A 17,710-nucleotide genomic window follows, 5' to 3' on the forward strand; every position below is an offset into this window, starting at 1 on the left:
GACTGACACTCTAACTTTCTATGATTGGAACCTCTGCTGTGAGTTCAGTTTTAGATTACGATGCTTCACTTCAGGATTACTGTATTCCTTGGACCTTCTTATTGACGATGACACACAGATATTGCATCCGAATTTAATACAAAAGGCACAATGCCGACTTAAGTAAAAGAGGACTGACACACTGACTTTCTATGTTTGGAACCTCTCCTGTGAGTCCAGTTTTGGATTACGATGCCTCACATCAGGTTTACTGTATACCTTGGAAATTCTTATTGACGATGAAACACAGATATTGCGTCCGAATTTAATACAAAAGGCACAATGCCGACTTAAGTACAAGAGGACTGACACTCTAACTTTCTATGATTTGAACCTTTCCTGTGAGTCCAGGATTAGATTTCGATGCTACACTTCAGGTTTACTGTATACCATGGACCTTCTTATTGACGATGACACACAGAAATTGCATCCGAATTTAATACAAAAGGCACAATGCCGACTTAAGTACAAGAGGACTGACACTAACTTTCTATGATTGGAACCTCTCTTGTGAGGTCAGTTTAGATTACGATGTTTCACTTCAGGTTTACTGTACCCCTTGGACCTTCTTATTGACGATGAAACACAGATATTGCATCCGAATTTAATACAAATGGCACAATGCCGACTTAAGTACAAGAGGACTCACACTCTCACTTTCTATGACTTGAACCTCTCCTGTGAGTCCAGTTTTAGATTCCGATGCTTCACTTCAGGTTTACTTTATCCCTTGGACCTTCTTATTGACGATGAAACACAGAAATTGCATCCGAATTTAATACAAAATGCACAATGCCGACTTAAGTACAAGAGGACTGACACTCTAACTATCTATGATTTGAACCTCTCCTGTGAGTCCAGTTTTAGATTCCGATGCTTCACTTCAGGTTTACTGTATACCTTGGACCTTCTCATTGACGATGAAACACAGAAATTGCATCCGAATTTAATACAAAATGCACAATGCCGACTTAAGTACAAGAGGACTGACACTCTCACTTTCTATAATTTGAACCTCTCCTGTGATTCCAGTTTTAGATTCCAATGCGACACTTCAGGTTTACTGTATACCATGGATCTTCTTATTGACAATGAAACACAGAAATTGCATCCTAATTTAGTACAAAAGGCACAATGCCGACTTAAGTACAAGAAGACTGACACTATCACTTTCGATGATTTGAACCTCACCTGTGAGTCCAGTTTCAGATTCCGATGCTTCACTTAAGGTTTACTGTATCACTTGGACCTTCTCAATGTCGATGAAACACAGAAATTGCATCCGAATTTAATACAAAAGGCACAATGCCGACTTAAGTACAAGAGGACTGACACTCTAACTTTCTGTGATTTGAACTTCCCCTGTGAGTCCAGTTTTAGATTCCGATGCTACACTTCAGGTTTACTGTATACCATGGACCTTCTTATTGACAATGAAACACAGAAATTGCATCCGAATTTAATACAAAAGGTACAATGCCGACTTAAGTACAAGAAGACTGACACTCTAACTTTCCATGATTTGAACCTCTCCTGTGAGTCCAGTCTTAGATTCCGATGCTACACTTCAGGTTTACTGTATACCATGGACATTCTTATTGACAATTAAATACAGAAATTGCATCCGAATTTAATACAAAAGGCACAATGCCGTCTTAAGTACAAGAGGACAGACACTCTAACTCTATATGATTTGAACCTCTCCTGTGAGTCCAGTTTTAGATTCCGATGCTTTACTTCATGTTTACTGTATCCCTTGGACCTTCTGATTGACGATGAAACACAGACATTGCATCCGGATTTAATACAAAGGCACAATGCCGACTTACGTACAAGAGGACTGTCACTCCCACTTTCTATGATTTGAACCTCTCCTGTGAGTACAGTTTTAGATTCCGATGCTTCACTTCACGTTTACTGTATACCTTGGACCTTCTTATTGTCGATGAAACACAGAAATTGCATCCGAATTTAATACAAAAGGCACAATGAGGACTTAAGTACAAGCGGACTGACACTCTAACTTTCTATGATTTGAACCTCTCCTGTTAGTCCAGTTTTAGATTCCGATGCTTCATTTCAGGTTAACAGTACACCTTGGACCTTCTTATTGACGATGAAACACAGATATTGCATCCGAATTAGATACAAAAGGCACAATGCCGACTTAAGTGGAAGAGGACTGACACCCTCACTTTCTATGATTTGAACCTCTCCTGTGAGTCCAGTTTTAGATTCCGCTGCTTCACTTCAGGTTTACTGTATCCCTTGCACATTCGTATTGACGATGAAACACAGAAATTGCATCCGAATTCACTACAAAAGGCACAATGCCGACTTAAGTGCAAGAGGACTAACACTCTCACTTTCTACGATTTGAACCCCTCCTGTGAGTCCAGTTTTAGATTCCGATGCTTCACTTCAGGTTTACTGTATCCCTTGGACCTTCTTATTGACGATGAAACACAGAAATTGCATCCGAATTTAATACAAAAGGCACAATGCCGACTTAAGTACAAGAGGACTGACCCTCTAACTTTCTGTGATTTGAACTTCCCCTGTGAGTCCAGTTTTAGATTCCGATGCGACACTTCAGGTTAACTGTATACCATGGACCTTCTTATTGACAATGAAACACAGAAATTGCATCCGAATTTAATACAAAAGGCACAATGTCGACTTAAGTACATGAAGACTGACACTCTAACTGTCTATGATTTGAACCTCTCCTGTGAGTCCAGTTTTAGATTCCGATGCTACACTTCAGGTTTACTGTATACCATGAACCTTCTTATTGACAATGAAACACAGAAATTGCATCCGAATTTAATACGAAAGGCACAATGCCGACTTAAGTACAAGAGGACTGACAATCTAACTTTCTGTGATTTGAACTTCCCCTGTGAGTCCAGTTTTAGATTCCGGTGCTACACTTGAGGTTTACTGTATACCATGGACCTTCGTATTGACAATGAAACACAGAAATTGCATCCGAATTTAATACAAAAGGCACAATGCCGACTTAAGTACAAGAAGACTGACACTCTCACTTTCTATGATTTGAACCTCTCCTGTGAGTCCAGTTTTAGATTCCGATGCTACACTTTGGGTTTACTGTATACCATGGACCTTCTTATTGACAATGAAACACAGAAATTGCATCCGAATTTAATACAAAAGGCACAATGCCGTCTTAAGTACAAGAAGACTGATACTCTCAATTTCTATGATTTGAATCTCTCCTGTGAATCCAGTTTTCGATTCCGAAGCTTCACTTCAGGTTAACTGTCTCCCTTGGACCTTCTTATTGACGATGAAGCACAGAAATTGCATCCGAATTTAATACAAGAGGCACAATGCCGACTTAAGTACAAGAGGACTGACACTCTAACTCTCTATGATTTGAACATCTCCTGTGAGTCCAGTTTTAGATTCCGATGCTTCACTTCAGGTTTACTATTTCCCTTGGACCTTCTGATTGACGACGAAACACAGAAATTGCATCCGGATTTAATGCAAAGGGCACAATGCCGACTTACGTACAAGAGGACTGTCACTCTCACTTTCTATGATTTGAACCACTCCTGTGAGTACAGTTTTAGATACCGATGCTTCACTTCAGGTTTACTGTATACCTTAGACCTTCTTATTGTCGATGAAACACAGAAATTGCATCCGAATTTAATACAAAAGGCACAATGCCGACTTAAGTACAAGAGGACTGACACTCTAACTTTCTATGATTTGAACCTCTCCTGTGAGTCCAGTTTTAGATTCCGATGCTTCACATCAGGTTTACTGTATTCCTTGGACCTTCTTATTGACGATGAAACACAGAAATTGCATCCGAATTTAATACAAAAGGCGCAATACCGACTTACGTACAAGAGGACTGACACTCTAACTTTCTATGATTTGAACCTCTCCTGTGAGTCCAGTTTTAGATTCCGATGCTTCACTTCAGGTTTACTGTATACCTTGGACCTTTTTATTGACGATGAAACACAGAAATTGCATCTGAATTTAATACAATAGGCCCAATGCCGAATTCAGTACAAGAGGATTGACACTCTAACTTTCTATGATTTGAACCTCACCTGTGAGTCCAGTTTTAGATTCCGATGCTTCACTTAAGGTTTACTGTATCACTTGGACCTTTTTAATGTCGATGAAACACAGAAATTGCATCCGAATTTAATACAAAAGGCACAATGCCGACTTAAGTATAAGAGGACTGACACTCTAACTTTCTGTAATTTGAACTTCCCCTGTGAGTCCAGTTTTAGAATCCGATGCTACACTTCAGGTTTACTGTATACCATGGACCTTCTTATTGACAATGAAACACAGAAATTGCATCCGAATTTAATACAAAAGGCACAATGCCGACTTAAGTACAAGAAGACTGACACTCTCACTTTCCATGATTTGAACCTCTCCTGTGAGTCCAGTCTTTGATTCCGATGCTACACTTCAGGTTAACTGTATACCATGGACCTTCTTATTGACAATTAAATACAGAAATTGCATCCGAATTTAATACAAAAGGCACAATGCCGTCTTAAGTACAAGAGGACAGACACTCTAACTCTCTATGATTTGAACCTCTCCTGTGAGTCCAGTTTTAGATTACGATGCTTTACTTCATTTTTACTGTATCCCTTGGACCTTCTGATTGACGATGAAACACAGACATTGCATCCGGATTTAATACAAAGGCACAATGCCGACTTACGTACAAGAGGACTGTCACTCCTACATTCTATGATTTGAACCTCTCCTGTGAGTACAGTTTTAGATTCCGATGCTTCACTTCAGGTTTACTGTATACCTTGGACCTTCTTATTGTCGATGAAACACAGAAATTGCATCCGAATTTAATACAAAAGGCACAATGAGGACTTAAGTACAAGCGGACTGACACTCTAACTTTCTATGATTTGAACCTCTCCTGTTAGTCCAGTTTTAGATTCCGATGCTTCATTTCAGGTTTACTGTACACCTTGGACCTTCTTATTGACGATGAAACACAGAAATTGCATCCGAATTAAATACAAAAGGCACAATGCCGACTTAAGTAGAAGAGGACTGACACTCTCACTTTCTATGATTTGAACCTCTTCTTTGAGTCCAGTTTTAGATTCCGCTGCTTCACTTCAGGTTTACTGTATCCCTTGCACATTCGTATTGACGATGAAACACAGAAATTGCATCCGAATTCACTACAAAAGGCACAATGCCGACTTAAGTACAAGAGGACTAACACTCTCACATTCTACGATTTGAACCCCTCCTGTGAGTCCAGTTTTAGATTCCGATGCTTCACTTCAGGTTTACTGTATCCCTGGGACCTTCTTATTGACGATGAAACACAGAAATTGCATCCGAATTTAATACAAAAGGCACAATGGCGACTTAAGTACAAGAGGACTGACCCTCTAACTTTCTGTGATTTGAACTTCCCCTGTGAGTCCAGTTTTAGATTCCGATGCCACACTTCAGGTTTACTGTATACCATGGACCTTCTTATTGACAATGAAACACAGAAATTGCATCCGAAATTTAATACAAAAGGCACAATGTCGACTTAAGTACAAGAAGACTGACACTCTAACAGTCTATGATTTGAACCTCTCCTGTGAGTCCAGTTTTAGATTCCGATGCTACACTTCAGGTTTACTGTATACCATGGACCGTCTTATTGACAATGAAACACAGAAATTGCATCCGAATTTAATACGAAAGGCACAATGCCGACTTAAGTACAAGAGGACTGACAATCTAACTTTCTGTGGTTTGAACTTCCCCTGTGAGTCCAGTTTTAGATTGCGATGCTACACTTCAGGATTACTGTATACCATGGACCTTCTTATTGACAATGAAACACAGAAATTGCATCCAAATTTAATACAAAAGGCACAATGCCGACTTAAGTAAAAGAATACCGACACTCTCACTTTCTATGATTTGAACCTCTCCTGTGAGTCCAGTTTTAGATTCGATGCTACACTTTGGGTTTACTGTATACCATGGACCTTCTTATTGACAATGAAACACAGAAATTGCATCCGAATTTAATACAAAAGGCACAATGCCGTCTTAAGTACAAGAAGACTGATACTCTCAATTTCTATGATTTGAACCTCTCCTGTGAGTCCAGTTTTAGATTCCGAAGCTTCACTTCAGGTTTACTGTCTCCCTTGGACCTTCTTATTGACGATGAAGCACAGAAATTGCATCCGAATTTAATACAAGAGGCACAATGCCGACTCAAGTACAAGAGGCCTGACACTCTAACTCTCTATGATTTGAACCTCTCCTGTGAGTCCAGTTTTAGATTCCGATGCTTTACTTCAGGTTTACTCTATCCCTTGGACCTTCTGATTGACGATGAAACACAGAAATTGCATCCGGATTTAATACAAAAGGCACAATGCCGACTTACGTACAAGAGGACTGTCACTCTCACTTTCTATGATTTGAACCTCTCCTGTGAGTACAGTTTTAGATTCCGATGCTTCACTTCAGGTTTACTGTATACCTTGGACCTTCTTATTGCCGATGAAACACAGAAATTGCATCCGAATTTAATACAAAAGGCACAATGCCGACTTAAGTACAAGAGGATTGACCCCCTAATATTTCTGTGAATTGAATTTCCCCCTGTCAGTCAGTTTTAGATTTCGATGCTTCACTTCATGTTTATTGTAAACCTTTGACCTTTTTATAGACGATGAAACACAGAAATTGCATCCGAATTTAATACAAAAGGCACAATGCCGAATTCAGTACAAGAAGACTGAAACTCTAACTTTCTATGATTTGAACCTCTCCTGTGAGTCCAGTTTTAGATTCCGATGCTTCACTTCAGGTTTACTGTATCACTTGGACATTCTTATTGACGATGAAACACAGAAATTGCATCCGGATTTAATACAAAAGGCATAATGCCGACTTAAGTACTAGAGGACTGACACTCTCACTTTCTATGATTTGAACCTCTCCTGCGAGTCCAGTTTTAGATTCCGATGCTTCACTTCAGGTTTACTGTTTCCCTTGGACGTTCTTATTGACGATGAAACACAGAATATGCATCCGAACTTAATACAAGATGCACAATGCCGACTTAAGTACAAGAGAACTGACACTCTAACTTTCTATGATTTGAACCTCTCCTGTGAGTACAGTTTTAGATACCGATGCTTCACTTCAGGTTTACTGTATACCTTAGACCTTCTTATTGTCGATGAAACACAGAAATTGCATCCGAATTTAATACAAAAGGCACAATGCCGACTTAAGTACAAGAGGACTGACACTCTAACTTTCTATGATTTGAACCTCTCCTGTGAGTCCAGTTTTAGATTCCGATGCTTCACATCAGGTTTACTGTATTCCTTGGACCTTCTTATTGACGATGAAACACAGAGATTGCATCCGAATTTAATACAAAAGGCGCAATACCGACTTACGTACAAGAGGACTGACACTCTAACTTTCTATGATTTGAACCTCTCCTGTGAGTCCAGTTTTAGATTCCGATACTTCACTTCAGGTTTACTGTATCACTTGGACCTTCTTATTGACGATGAAACACAGAAATTGCATCCGAATGTAATACAAAAGGCTCAGTGCCAACTTAAGTACAAGAGGACTGACACTCTGACTTTCTATGTTTGGAACCTCTCCTGTGAGTCCAGTTTTGGATTACGATGCTTCACATCAGGTTTACTGTATACCTTGGAAATTCTTATTGACGATGAAACACAGAAATTGCATCCGAATTTAACACAAAAGGCACAATGCCGACTGTAAGTTCAAGAGGACTGACCCTCTAACTTTCTGTGATTTGAACCTCTTCTTTGAGTCCAGTTTTAGATTCCGAAGCTTCACTTCAGGTTTACTGTATACCTTGGACCTTTTTATTGACGATGAAACACAGAAATTGCATCTGAATTTAATACAATAGGCCCAATGCCGAATTCAGTACAAGAGGATTGACACTCTAACTTTCTATGATTTGAACCTCACCTGTGAGTCCAGTTTTAGATTCCGATGCTTCACTTAAGGTTTACTGTATCACTTGGACCTTTTTAATGTCGATGAAACACAGAAATTGCATCCGAATTTAATACAAAAGGCACAATGCCGACTTAAGTACAAGAGGACTGACACTCTAACTTTCTGTGATTTGAACTTCCCCTGTGAGTCCAGTTTTAGATTCCGATGCTACACTTCAGGTTTACTATATACCATGGACCTTCTTATTGACAATGAAACACAGAAATTGCATCCGAATTTAATACAAAAGGCACAATGCCGACTTAAGTACAAGAAGACTGACACTCTCACTTTCCATGATTTGAACCTCTCCTGTGAGTCCAGTCTTTGATTCCGTTGTTACACTTCAGGTTTACTGTATACCATGGACCTTCTTATTGACAATTAAATACAGAAATTGCATCCGAATTTAATACAAAAGGCACAATGCCGTCTTAAGTACAAGAGGACAGACACTCTAACTCTCTATGATTTGAACCTCTCCTGTGAGTCCAGTTTTAGATTACGATGCTTTACTTCATGTTTACTGTATTCCTTGGACCTTCTGATTGACGATGAAACACAGACATTGCATCCGGATTTAATACAAAGGCACAATGCCGACTTACGTACAAGAGGACTGTCACTCCTACTTTCTATGATTTGAACCTCTCCTGTGAGTACAGTTTTAGATTCCGATGCTTCACTTCAGGTTTACTGTATACCTTGGACCTTCTTATTGTCGATGAAACACAGAAATTGCATCCGAATTTAATACAAAAGGCACAATGAGGACTTAAGTACAAGCGGACTGACACTCTAACTTTCTATGATTTGAACCTCTCCTGTTAGTCCAGTATTAGATTCCGATGCTTCATTTCAGGTTTACTGTACACCTTGGACCTTCTTATTGACGATGAAACACAGAAATTGCATCCAAATTAAATACAAAAGGCACAATGCCGACTTAAGTAGAAGAGGACTGACACTCTCACTTTCTATGATTTGAACCTCTTCTTTGAGTCCAGTTTTAGATTCCGCTGCTTCACTTCAGGTTTACTGTATCCCTTGCACATTCGTATTGACGATGAAACACAGAAATTGCATCCGAATTCACTACAAAAGGCACAATGCCGACTTAAGTACAAGAGGAGTAACACTCTCACTTTCTACGATTTGAACCCCTCCTGTGAGTCCAGTTTTAGATTCCGATGCTTCACTTCAGGTTTACTGTATCCCTGGGACCTTCTTATTGACGATGAAACACAGAAATTGCATCCGAATTTAATACAAAAGGCACAATGCCGACTTAAGTACAAGAGGACTGACCCTCTAACTTTCTGTGATTTGAACTTCCCCTGTGAGTCCAGTTTTAGATTCCGATGCCACACTTCAAGTTTACTGTATACCATGGACCTTCTTATTGACAATGAAACACAGAAATTGCATCCGAATTTAATACAAAAGGCACAATGTCGACTTAAGTACAAGAAGACTGACACTCTAACTGTCTATGATTTGAACCTCTCCTGTGAGTCCAGTTTTAGATTCCGATGCTACACTTCAGGTTTACTGTATACCATGGACCGTCTTATTGACAATGAAACACAGAAATTGCATCCGAATTTAATACGAAAGGCACAATGCCGACTTAAGTACAAGAGGACTGACAATCTAACTTTCTGTGATTTGAACTTCCCCTGTGAGTCCAGTTTTAGATTCCGATGCTACACTTCAGGTTTACTGTATACCATGGACCTTCTTATTGACAATGAAACACAGAAATTGCATCCAAATTTAATACAAAAGGCACAATGCCGACTTAAGTAAAAGAAGACCGACACTCTCACTTTCTATGATTTGAACCTCTCCTGTGAGTCCAGTTTTAGATTCCGATGCTACACTTTGGGTTTACTGTATACCTTGGACCTTCTTATTGCCGATGAAACACAGAAATTGCATCCGAATTTAATACAAAAGGCACAATGCCGACTTAAGTACAAGAGGACTGTCACTCTCACTTTCTATGATTTGAACCTCTCCTGTGAGTACAGTTTTAGATTCCGATGCTTCACTTCAGGTTTACTGTATACCTTGGACCTTCTTATTGCCGATGAAACACAGAAATTGCATCCGAATTTAATACAAAAGGCACAATGCCGACTTAAGTACAAGAGGATTGACCCCCTAATATTTCTGTGAATTGAACTTCCCCTGTCAGTCCAGTTTTAGATTTCGATGCTTCACTTCATGTTTACTGTAAACCTTTGACCTTTTTATAGACGATGAAACACAGAAATTGCATCCGAATTTAATACAAAAGGCACAATGCCGAATTCAGTACAAGAAGACTGAAACTCTAACTTTCTATGATTTGAACCTCTCCTGTGAGTCCAGTTTTAGATTCCGATGCTTCACTTCAGGTTTACTGTATCACTTGGACCTTCTTATTGACGATGAAACACAGAAATTGCATCCGGATTTAATACAAAAGGCATAATGCCGACTTAAGTACTAGAGGACTGACACTCTCACTTTCTATGATGTGAACCTCTCCTGCGAGTCCAGTTTTAGATTCCGATGCTTCACTTCAGGTTTACTGTTTCCCTTGGACGTTCTTATTGACGATGAAACACAGAAATTGCATCCGAACTTAATACAAGATGCACAATGCCGACTTAAGTACAAGAGAACTGACACTCTAACTTTCTATGATTTGAACCTCTCCTGTGAGTACAGTTTTAGATACCGATGCTTCACTTCAGGTTTACTGTATACCTTAGACCTTCTTATTGTCGATGAAACACAGAAATTGCATCCGAATTTAATACAAAAGGCACAATGCCGACTTAAGTACAAGAGGACTGACACTCTAACTTTCTATGATTTGAACCTCTCCTGTGAGTCCAGTTTTAGATTCCGATGCTTCACATCAGGTTTACTGTATTCCTTGGACCTTCTTATTGACGATGAAACACAGAGATTGCATCCGAATTTAATACAAAAGGCGCAATACCGACTTACGTACAAGAGGACTGACACTCTAACTTTCTATGATTTGAACCTCTCCTGTGAGTCCAGTTTTAGATTCCGATACTTCACTTCAGGTTTACTGTATCACTTGGACCTTCTTATTGACGATGAAACACAGAAATTGCATCCGAATGTAATACAAAAGGCTCAGTGCCAACTTAAGTACAAGAGGACTGACACTCTGACTTTCTATGTTTGGAACCTCTCCTGTGAGTCCAGTTTTGGATTACGATGCTTCACATCAGGTTTACTGTATACCTTGGAAATTCTTATTGACGATGAAACACAGAAATTGCATCCGAATTTAACACAAAAGGCACAATGCCGACTGTAAGTTCAAGAGGACTGACCCTCTAACTTTCTGTGATTTGAACCTCTTCTTTGAGTCCAGTTTTAGATTCCGAAGCTTCACTTCAGGTTTACTGTATACCTTGGACCTTTTTATTGACGATGAAACACAGAAATTGCATCTGAATTTAATACAATAGGCCCAATGCCGAATTCAGTACAAGAGGATTGACACTCTAACTTTCTATGATTTGAACCTCACCTGTGAGTCCAGTTTTAGATTCCGATGCTTCACTTAAGGTTTACTGTATCACTTGGACCTTTTTAATGTCGATGAAACACAGAAATTGCATCCGAATTTAATACAAAAGGCACAATGCCGACTTAAGTACAAGAAGACTGACACTCTCACTTTCCATGATTTGAACCTCTCCTGTGAGTCCAGTCTTTGATTCCGATGTTACACTTCAGGTTTACTGTATACCATGGACCTTCTTATTGACAATTAAATACAGAAATTGCATCCGAATTTAATACAAAAGGCACAATGCCGTCTTAAGTACAAGAGGACAGACACTCTAACTCTCTATGATTTGAACCTCTCCTGTGAGTCCAGTTTTAGATTACGATGCTTTACTTCATGTTTACTGTATCCCTTGGACCTTCTGATTGACGATGAAACACAGACATTGCATCCGGATTTAATACAAAGGCACAATGCCGACTTACGTACAAGAGGACTGTCACTCCTACTTTCTATGATTTGAACCTCTCCTGTGAGTACAGTTTTAGATTCCGATGCTTCACTTCAGGTTTACTGTATACCTTGGACCTTCTTATTGTCGATGAAACACAGAAATTGCATCCGAATTTAATACAAAAGGCACAATGAGGACTTAAGTACAAGCGGACTGACACTCTAACTTTCTATGATTTGAACCTCTCCTGTTAGTCCAGTTTTAGATTCCGATGCTTCATTTCAGGTTTACTGTACACCTTGGACCTTCTTATTGACGATGAAACACAGAAATTGCATCCAAATTAAATACAAAAGGCACAATGCCGACTTAAGTAGAAGAGGACTGACACTCTCACTTTCTATGATTTGAACCTCTTCTTTGAGTCCAGTTTTAGATTCCGCTGCTTCACTTCAGGTTTACTGTATCCCTTGCACATTCGTATTGACGATGAAACACAGAAATTGCATCCGAATTCACTACAAAAGGCACAATGCCGACTTAAGTACAAGAGGAGTAACACTCTCACTTTCTACGATTTGAACCCCTCCTGTGAGTCCAGTTTTAGATTCCGATGCTTCACTTCAGGTTTACTGTATCCCTGGGACCTACTTATTGACGATGAAACACAGAAATTGCATCCGAATTTAATACAAAAGGCACAATGCCGACTTAAGTACAAGAGGACTGACCCTCTAACTTTCTGTGATTTGAACTTCCCCTGTGAGTCCAGTTTTAGATTCCGATGCCACACTTCAAGTTTACTGTATACCATGGACCTTCTTATTGACAATGAAACACAGAAATTGCATCCGAATTTAATACAAAAGGCACAATGTCGACTTAAGTACAAGAAGACTGACACTCTAACTGTCTATGATTTGAACCTCTCCTGTGAGTCCAGTTTTAGATTCCGATGCTACACTTCAGGTTTACTGTATACCATGGACCGTCTTATTGACAATGAAACACAGAAATTGCATCCGAATTTAATACGAAAGGCACAATGCCGACTTAAGTACAAGAGGACTGACAATCTAACTTTCTGTAATTTGAACTTCCCCTGTGAGTCCAGTTTTAGATTCCGATGCTACACTTCAGGTTTACTGTATACCATGGACCTTATTATTGACAATGAAACACAGAAATTGCATCCAAATTTAATACAAAAGGCACAATGCCGACTTAAGTAAAAGAAGACCGACACTCTCAATTTCTATGATTTGAACCTCTCCTGTGAGTCCAGTTTTAGATTCCGAAGCTTCACTTCAGGTTTACTGTCTCCCTTGGACCTTCTTATTGACGATGAAGCACAGAAATTGCATCCGAATTTAATACAAGAGGCACAATGCCGACTCAAGTACAAGAGGACTGACACTCTAACTCTCTATGATTTGAACCTCTCCTGTGAGTCCAGTTTTAGATTCCGATGCTTTACTTCAGGTTTACTCTATCCCTTGGACCTTCTGATTGACGATGAAACACAGAAATTGCATCCGGATTTAATACAAAAGGCACAATGCCGACTTACGTACAAGAGGACTGTCACTCTCACTTTCTATGATTTGAACCTCTCCTGTGAGTACAGTTTTAGATTCCGATGCTTCACTTCACGTTTACTGTATACCTTGGACCTTCTTATTGCCGATGAAACACAGAAATTGCATCCGAATTTAATACAAAAGGCACAATGCCGACTTAAGTACAAGAGGACTGACCCTCTAATTTTTCTGTGAATTGATCTTCCCCTGTCAGTCCAGTTTTAGATTCCGATGCTTCACTTCATGTTTACTGTAAACCTTGGACCTTTTTATAGACGATGAAACACAGAAATTGCATCCGAATTTAATACAAAAGGCACAATGCCGAATTCAGTACAAGAAGACTGAAACTCTAACTTTCTATGATTTGAACCTCTCCTGTGAGTCCAGTTTTAGATTCCGATGCTTCACTTCAGGTTTACTGTATCACTTGGACCTTCTTATTGACGATGAAACACAGAAATTGCATCCGGATTTAATACAAAAGGCATAATGCCGACTTAAGTACTAGAGGACTGTCACTCTCACTTTCTATGATTTGAACCTCTCCTGCGAGTCCAGTTTTAGATTCCGATGCTTCACTTCAGGTTTACTGTTTCCCTTGGACGTTCTTATTGACGATGAAACACAGAAATTGCATCCGAACTTAATACAAGATGCACAATGCCGACTTAAGTACAAGAGAACTGACACTCTAACTTTCTATGATTTGAACCTCTCCTGTTAGTCCAGTTTTAGATTCCGATGCTTCATTTCAGGTTTACTGTACACCTTGGACCTTCTTATTGACGATGGAACACAGAAAATGCATCCGAATTTACTACAAAAATCACATGCCGACTTAAGTACAAGAGGACTAACACTCTCACTTTCTATGATTTGAACCCCTCCTGTGAGTCCAGTTTTAGATTCCGATGCTTCACTTCAGGTTTACTGTATCCCTTGGACCTTCTTATTGACGATGAAACACAGAAATTGCATCCGAATTTAATACAAAAGGCACAATGCGAACTTAAGTACAAGTGGATTGCCCCTCTAACTCTCTATGCTTTGAACCTCTCCTGTGGGGCCAGTATTAGATTCCGATGCTGCACTTCAGGTTTACTGTATAGCTTGGACCTTCTTATTGACGATGAAACACAGAACTTGCATCCGAATTTAATACAATAGGCACAATGCCTACTTAAGTACAAGAGGACTGACACTCTAACTTTCTATGATTTGAACCTCTCCTGTGAGTCCAGTTTTAGATTCCGATGCTTCACTTCAGGTTTACTGTATCCCTTGCTCATTCGTATTGACTATGAAACACAGAAATTGCATCCGAATTTAATACAAAGGGCATAATGCCGACTTAAGTACAAGAGGACTGACACTCTCACTTTCAAGGTTTGGAACCTCTCCTGTGATTCCAGTTTTAGATTACGATGCTTCACTTCAGGTTTACTGTATCCCTTGCACATTCGTATTGACGATGAAACACAGAAATTGCATCCGAATTTAATACAAAGGGCACAATGCCGACTTAAGTACAAGAGGACTGACACTCTCACCATCTAGGAATGGAACCTCTCCTGTGATTCCAGTTTTAGATTACGATTCTTCACTTCAGGTTTACTGTATCCCTTGGACCTTCTTATTGACGATGAAACACAGAAATTGCATCCGAATTTAATACAAAAGGCACAATACCGACTAAAGTACAAGAGAACTGACACTCTCACTTTTAATGATTTGAACCTCTCCTGTGAGTCCAGTTTTAGATTCCGATGCTTCACTTCAGGTTTACTGTATCCCTTGGACTTTCTTATTGACGATGAAACACAGAAATTGCATCCGAATTTAACACAAAAGGCACAATGCCGACATAAGTACAAGAGGACTGACACTCTCACTTTCTATGATTAGAAGATCTCCTGTGATTCCAGTTTTAGATTTCGATGTGTCATTTCAGATTTACTGTATCCCTTGGACCCTCTTATTGACGATGAAACACAGAAAAATTGCATCCGAATTTATTACAAAAGGCACAATGCCGACTTAAGTACAAGAGGACTGACACTCTAACTTTCTATGATTGGAACCTCTACTGTGAGTCCACTTTTAGATTCCGATGCTTCACTTCAGGTTTACTGTATCCCTTGGACCTTCTTATTGTCGATGAAACACAGAAATTGCATCCGAATTTAATACAAAAGGCACAATGCCGACTTAAGTACAAGAGGACTGACCCTCTAACTTTCTGTGATTTGAACTTCCCCTGTGAGTCCAGTTTTCGATTCCGATGCCACACTTCAGGTTTACTGTATACCATGGACCTTCTTATTGACAATGAAACACAGAAATTGCATCCGAATGTAATACAAAAGGCACAATGCCTTCTTAAGTACAAGAAGACTGACACTCTCACTTTCTATGATTTGAACCTCTCCTGTGAGTCCAGTTTTAGATTACGATGCTTTACTTCATGTTTACTGTATCCCTTGGACCTTCTGATTGACGATGAAACACAGACATTGCATCCGGATTTAATACAAAGGCACAATGCCGACTTACGTACAAGAGGACTGTCACTCCTACTTTCTATGATTTGAACCTCTCCTGTGAGTACAGTTTTAGATTCCGATGCTTCACTTCAGGTTTACTGTATACCTTGGACCTTCTTATTGTCGATGAAACACAGAAATTGCATCCGAATTTAATACAAAAGGCACAATGAGGACTTAAGTACAAGCGGACTGACACTCTAACTTTCTATGATTTGAACCTCTCCTGTTAGTCCAGTTTTAGATTCCGATGCTTCATTTCAGGTTTACTGTACACCTTGGACCTTCTTATTGACGATGAAACACAGAAATTGCATCCAAATTAAATACAAAAGGCACAATGCCGACTTAAGTAGAAGAGGACTGACACTCTCACTTTCTATGATTTGAACCTCTTCTTTGAGTCCAGTTTTAGATTCCGCTGCTTCACTTCAGGTTTACTGTATCCCTTGCACATTCGTATTGACGATGAAACACAGAAATTGCATCCGAATTCACTACAAAAGGCACAATGCCGACTTAAGTACAAGAGGAGTAACACTCTCACTTTCTACGATTTGAACCCCTCCTGTGAGTCCAGTTTTAGATTCCGATGCTTCACTTCAGGTTTACTGTATCCCTGGGACCTACTTATTGACGATGAAACACAGAAATTGCATCCGAATTTAATACAAAAGGCACAATGCCGACTTAAGTACAAGAGGACTGACCCTCTAACTTTCTGTGATTTGAACTTCCCCTGTGAGTCCAGTTTTAGATTCCGATGCCACACTTCAAGTTTACTGTATACCATGGACCTTCTTATTGACAATGAAACACAGAAATTGCATCCGAATTTAATACAAAAGGCACAATGTCGACTTAAGTACAAGAAGACTGACACTCTAACTGTCTATGATTTGAACCTCTCCTGTGAGTCCAGTTTTAGATTCCGATGCTACACTTCAGGTTTACTGTATACCATGGACCGTCTTATTGACAATGAAACACAGAAATTGCATCCGAATTTAATACGAAAGGCACAATGCCGACTTAAGTACAAGAGGACTGACAATCTAACTTTCTGTAATTTGAACTTCCCCTGTGAGTCCAGTTTTAGATTCCGATGCTACACTTCAGGTTTACTGTATACCATGGACCTTATTATTGACAATGAAACACAGAAATTGCATCCAAATTTAATACAAAAGGCACAATGCCGACTTAAGTAAAAGAAGACCGACACTCTCAATTTCTATGATTTGAACCTCTCCTGTGAGTCCAGTTTTAGATTCCGAAGCTTCACTTCAGGTTTACTGTCTCCCTTGGACCTTCTTATTGACGATGAAGCACAGAAATTGCATCCGAATTTAATACAAGAGGCACAATGCCGACTCAAGTACAAGAGGACTGACACTCTAACTCTCTATGATTTGAACCTCTCCTGTGAGTCCAGTTTTAGATTCCGATGCTTTACTTCAGGTTTACTCTATCCCTTGGACCTTCT

The sequence above is a fragment of the Schistocerca americana genome, chromosome 10 (genome assembly GCF_021461395.2).
Source record: "Schistocerca americana isolate TAMUIC-IGC-003095 chromosome 10, iqSchAmer2.1, whole genome shotgun sequence".
Lineage (NCBI taxonomy): Eukaryota > Metazoa > Arthropoda > Insecta > Orthoptera > Acrididae > Schistocerca > Schistocerca americana.